This window comes from Apium graveolens, chromosome 3 (genome assembly GCF_009905375.1).
Source record: "Apium graveolens cultivar Ventura chromosome 3, ASM990537v1, whole genome shotgun sequence".
In the NCBI taxonomy this organism is placed as follows: Eukaryota; Viridiplantae; Streptophyta; class Magnoliopsida; order Apiales; family Apiaceae; genus Apium; species Apium graveolens.
This window is the reverse complement of record NC_133649.1, coordinates 151333149-151339818: the sequence shown is the minus strand read 5'-3', so window position 1 is coordinate 151339818 and position 6670 is coordinate 151333149.

Sequence of the window (6670 nt, the reverse complement as noted above, 5' to 3'; positions counted from 1 at the left end):
TTCTGATGAGCCAAACTCTGATAATTCTGGAAACTCTGATTCTTCAAATCCTGAAGGATCCAACTCTAATTCTGAAGTCTCAGAGAGCATATCTACAGGGGGAGCATCAGAAAATGCTGATGGAGACAACATGGATCATGGGGGAGGATCCAGTTCTAGAAATCAACTTCCATCTGCAAGGAAGTGGACCAAATCACATACACTTGACTTAATAATTGGAGATCCTGAAGCAGGTGTCAGAACTAGAACATCAACATCAAATAAATGTCTCTATCATTCCTTTCTATCTCATACTGAACCAAAGAAAGTAGAAGAAGCTCTTCAAGATGCTGATTGGGTGCAAGCAATGCAGGAAGAGTTAAATTAATTTGAAAGAAATAAAGTCTGGACCCTAGTGTCAAGACCAAAGAATAGATCAGTTGTTGGCACAAAATGGGTGTTCAAAAACAAAACTGACAGTGATGGCATAATTACAAGAAATAAAGCAAGGCTGGTTGCTAAAGGTTACTCTCAACAGGAGGGTATTGATTATGATGAAACATTTGCACCAGTTGCTAGACTGGAAGCCATAAGAATCTTTTTAGCTTATGTTGCTCACAAGAAGTTTAAAGTCTTTCAAATGGATGTGAAAAGTGCTTTTCTCAATGGAGAATTGGAAGAATAGGTATATGTTGAACAACCTCCAGGATTTGTAGATCCAAAATTTACAAATCATGTCTACCGATTAGACAAAGCACTTTATGCCCTTAAGCAAGCTCCAAGAGCATGGTATGAGACTTTAGCTCAATTCCTTCTGGAAAGTGGATTTTACAGAGGTACAATTGATAAAACATTGTTCTACCTCAACCATGGAAAGGACTTACTTTTGGTACATATATATGTTGATGATATCATATTTGGTTCTACAAATGCCAAACTCTGTGAAAGGTTTGCAAAGCTAATGCAGTCAAGATATCAAATGAGTATGATGGGAGAACTTATCTATTTTCTGAGACTTCAAGTCAAGAAAAATGAAGAAGGTACTTTCATAAATCAATCCAAGTATACCAGAAATTTACTGAAGAAATTTGGAATGCAAGATTGTTCAATTGCATCCACTCCCATGGCCACTGCAACCAAGTTAGATAAAGATACTGGTTCATCAGTAGATATTACTAACTACAGAGGTATGATTGGCTCTTTACTCTATTTAACTGCAAGTAGACCTGATATTATGTATGCTACCTGTCTTTGTGCAAAATTTCAGGCTGATCCAAGGGAACCTCATCTAATAGTTGTGAAAAGAATTTTCAAGTACCTCAAGGGTACAATTGATCTAGGATTATGGTATCCTAGAGAATCAGATTTTAAGCTAATAGGTTACTCAGATGCAGATTTTGCAGGATGCAAAATAGACAAGAAAAGTAGTAGTGGAAGCTGCCAATTTCTTGGAAGCAGATTGGTTTCTTGGTTTAGTAAGAAACAAAAATCAATTTCCACATTAACTGCAGAAGCAGAATATATTACTGTAGGAAGCTGTTGGGCACAGATTCTTTGGATGAAGAATCAGTTACTGGACTATGGGTTAGAATTCTCTAAAATACCTATTTACTGTGATAATCAAAGTGCTATTGCTATGACAGGTAATCCAGTTCAACACTCAATGACAAAGCACATCAGCATTAGGTATCATTTTATAAGGGAACATGTGATGGAAGGTACAGCGGAATTGCATTTTGTTCCAACAGATTAACAACTAGCAGATATCTCCACAAAACCACTATGTGAAGCTACTTTTACAAGACTGGTAAATGAACTTGGAATGGTTTCAGGTTTTTTCTCAAAATCTGCTTTGTTTTTGTTCTCATGCATCATACTTTATGATCAGTGTTTACAGATTGTCTTATCTCTATGTAATCTGTGCTTAAATTGTAATATATTAAATACTAATTATTATCTGATGTGATTTTATATACTCTGATAGTGTTTTGAATGTTCTGTGACTATTCAATCCAATGAGGAATACTGTGCTAGATGCTGACCTAGTAGTCTTTAACATACTGGATATCCCATGTTTGAATTAGTTGTTTATGTGGAAATTCATTAACATAAGCAAATTCTGATTTTGAGCTTAGTCAAATTTACTTTGTGTATCTTATTACTAAGTCACAAACTAGATTCTTGCTTCTTATCTGTCAAATTCTGATGTCAATAAATCTTAAGGATGAACCACATGCTTGATAAGCCTCACTTATCTGAAGAAAAGAAAAGAAAAGAAAATTAAAGTCAGGTACTCCTTTGAGATCTAGAGTAAATATGTGGAAGGGAAGACCCAAGTGCATTGCTGGTATTAAATTATATGCATTAAAAAAACAAATAAATTTTTCTTGGTGACTTTTCACATTCTCTGATTACTGGAGAAATATTCTGATAATATCATAAATTCTGATAGCAGTTGTAACTCACTTACACTGAGAAGCCACCGTAAAAAGGAATTACAAAAGATGCATAAAATGAGCACAAAAAGTTGAGGTGGATTCTTGCATAAATTTGTTCTATAGTAGACTTTAAAATTAAAGACAGATTTTAAGCACCTTTCTTAGTTATTCCTTATTTCTAAGATGTACTGAAGTTTATTAGACTTTAATCTTAATCTGATATTTTGCTAATGCACATACTCTCACTCCACATGAATGATGAAAATTACTGTGGTGATTAAGTTATTTTTAACAAACAGTTAGGTGTCATTTGCATACATTCTGAGGACAAGTTCTGATGGAAGTTTTGATGATTAAACTCTGAAGAAACAAGTCAGTTTTTGTATGAAGAATCACAGAAATATACATTCACTTTCTGAGAACAGAAGCCATGTTCTGATGATCGTTAAAATATGATAATAGTCAAGTTCTGATATTAAATCCTGATGGAAACTCTGATGCTTACATGACATTATTTATTTACTTGACTTATTTGTGGTAATACTGAACGGTCATATTTTATCAGAATATATTTAAGTGAGATAAAAACAGTCATAATCATTTGCTTAGTGGGAAACGTGTTTGTCTTGAAAAACTGCATGTGCACAATAATTATTGCTTATTTCTCGTGCACACTAATTACTCCTTTAACTATTTACTGACTGTTCACAAGCTGCCAGGTGTAAATTGTCTGTCATGCTTCACAAATATAGTTGTTGTCACGTGGGCTGTATAAATAAGAAAGTTAAAAGATTTTCTAATCTTTTACCTACTTTTCTCATTCTCTCATCTCTCTTATTTTCTCTCACCCACTAATATTCTCTGAAGCTCTATTGTCTCACAGACATTTTATCAAACACTTTGTGTACACATTATTCTCACTTGATTTTTCACAGAAATGGCACCAAAAGACATAGTTTTCAATGGAGCTAAGTTTGTTCCTAACAACTACTTAGCTATTCTTAGCAAGGATGAAGCCCCATCAGATCTTCACTTTGTTCAGGACTTCCTTACTACCAGCGAGATTGGGTATGCATTGACCCAACCAGAAATAATTTTAGGAACTCAAGTGCTGGAATTCCGGAGGAGTGGTGTGTATGATGATGGTGGAGCACATGGGTCCCCAAGTATCATCTTTATAACAGGAGATGATGAACATGTGGTGACCGTGTCTACAGTTCGCCAAGCTCTACATCTGCCAGAAGACTGCATTTTTTCAACTGTTGAGGAGCCAGCTCTTCAATAGATGATGGCTAATCTGGGTTATAAAAAATCATTGTCCAAGCTGGGACAATTGAAGAGGCCATACATAAGGAAGAAATGGAGTTTCTTCTTTGATTACATCACCAGAACCTTTGCAAACAAATGTTCAAATTTTGATGCAATTCCAATACTTAGTCAGCAAATTGGGTATGCTCTAATTACTCAATCTCATTTTGATTATGCTAATGCTGTACTAGGTTTCATTGGTGATAGAATGACAGAAGATAGAAATACAGTTTATTTTGCTAGATTCTGTCAGCTTTTATACAATTTTTGTACCTCTAATGCACCCCAACTAGCTAGTGAGTTGATTCTACTATTTAAACTTGCTAAAAGAGCTTTTACTGACTTATTATCCACTGATAATAAGAAAACTGTTCTAACACCCCTGCAAATTCCACAATCAGTCAAACTGGTCTTTGTAAACTCTGACCCAAACACCTATACCACCATATATCCTGATGTCCAACCATCCCAACCTCCATCAACACCTACACAACCTACCACTTCTTGTTGGATTTTTAAACGCAGCGGGGCGTGGAAAAACACTTTTACACACACAAAATCCAAATAAAAGCATATAAATCGTGAATAAAAATTCGAGGGATCGAATCTAACCTTTTAAAATAATTCGGAGACAACGATCAGAGATCCTTAGCAGTTGCTCCTCAAGTGTGAAGCACTCCACCGGTATCCACCAAGAAAACGACTTTTAGGAGGAGGAGGAGGTGAAGAGAATTTGGTTTTCTGAAACTTTTGGGTTTCTCGGGTTCGAATAAAATAGGGTCTATAATAGTGTATTTATAGGCAAAATTTTCAGCTGAAATTTTTCCATAAATAATATTATTATTATCCCATTTATTATTCTCATTAATAATTAAAACACCTTTTAATTATTAATCCTTTTTCTAAACACTTTAGAAATAATTCCCTCTCTTGATTTAATTTCCAAAAATTAAATCCTTTAATTAATAATATTAAGAACTTTTCTTAATTAATTTATAATCAATTAAATCTTATTTAATTAATTATTAAATTTGCCAATTAATTATTTATTTCACAAATAAATAATTATTAGCCATTATTAATTAATTCCTCCACCAATAAATCATTCTCTTTTTATGGTGTGACCCTGTAGGTTCAATATTAAGCCGGTAGTAGAAATAAATAATAATAAAACTATTTTATCATTATTTATATAAATTCTCTAATTTATTAAATATGATTAATTAATTAATCACATTTATTCTACATCGTGAGTGATGCTTTTCAAAATATCGCGACTATCCGGATAATATGAATTCACTGCTTAGAATACCAAGAACCTGTCAGTGAATAGTTATCGTACAATAAACTCCTTCTACCCTACAATGTCCCGATTAAATACAAGACATGGATCTCGTGTCAAGCCTATCTAATTCAATCACTTGCTTACCATCTATTATGCGTAGTTCTATGCAAATTAGAAACTCCTTTCTAATTTCATTTACTCTGGCCAGAGATTCCTGAACTAGCATAAGTGGATCAGCCTTGAACATTCGCTTCCTTCACTGGAAGGGGTAGATCCTTTATTGATCATACACTATCTTCGTGTACAAATTTCTATACCCAGAAGAGCCCTAATAATTGTCCCTGGAGACTAAGAACTAAACCAAAGCATAGTTCAGTGTATACAAGATGACTATGATGACCTCAAGTCTAAGGATACTTGTACAACTATCATCAAGCGAACAACTGCTGACACGTGAGTGAACTCCATCAGTTGTTCAGCTGGGCGAGTCATGTTCAGTGAACTTATTCCATAATAAGCACCTACATACTAGCTATATTGTCACCACATAAATGTCTATGAGAACAGACATCCTTCATAATGAAGCAAGCATAGTATGTACCGATCTTTGCGGATTATTAATTACCAGTTAGTAATCCTATGACTAGGAACTATTTAAGTTTAGAGTTATCATCTTTTTAGGTCTCACTATTATGATCTCATCATAATCCATAAAAAGCTTTAATCTAAACTATGGTATATCTTATTTAAACACTTAAATAGATAAAGCCCGTAATAAAAACAAAACAAGTCTTTATTAATATCAATGAAATTGAAAACAGATTACATAAAGAGTTATTCCTAAATCCTAATACCTGATTGGACTTAGGATATATTCCTTTCAATCTCCCACTTGTACTAAAGCCAATCACTCTGGTATCTAATACCCATCTCATCTTTATGACGATCAAAGTGACTTTCAAAAAGTAGCTTTGTGAGTGGGTCTGCTATGTTGTTGTGTGTGTTAACTCTAATTCAATACAATATAAGAAATGTTACCGCGCTTCCACTAACCCTTTTGTAGACGCATGGTTCATCTACGTTTTCGATAAAATCAAACTCTTTGATTATCTCATCAAAACGAATGTTCCATCTTTCGAGAAGCTTGCTTTAAACCACATTAATCGCAAGCAAAATCCGAACTGATTTTAACAGGGCTTCATGTAAAAAGTTTCATCAAAGTCAATCCATTGCCTTTGTTTGAATCCTTTTCCCAAAAGCCTGGCCTTTTAGGTCTCCACCTGGCCATCTGCTATAATCTATCTTTTGTATACCGTATACATAGATTCCATTCTGGATTTCATGGCACTATGCCATTTCTCTGAGTCAACACTACTCATAGCCTCATTATAGGTCACAGGGTCATCAACATCAATGATCGATGACTCATTGTCATTCTCAATGACAAGGCCATAATACCTCTCAGGTTGGCGAGACACTCTCCCTGATCTATGAATGGGCTATTCCACAAAAGGTTGTTCAGTCAGAACAGGTGTTTCCACTTGATCCGTAGTAGTTTGTGCTTCTTGAACTTCATCAAGTTCAATTTTGCTCCCACTGTTTCCTTCAAGGATAAACTCCTTTTCCAAGAAGGTAGCATGTCTGGAGACAAACACCCGAT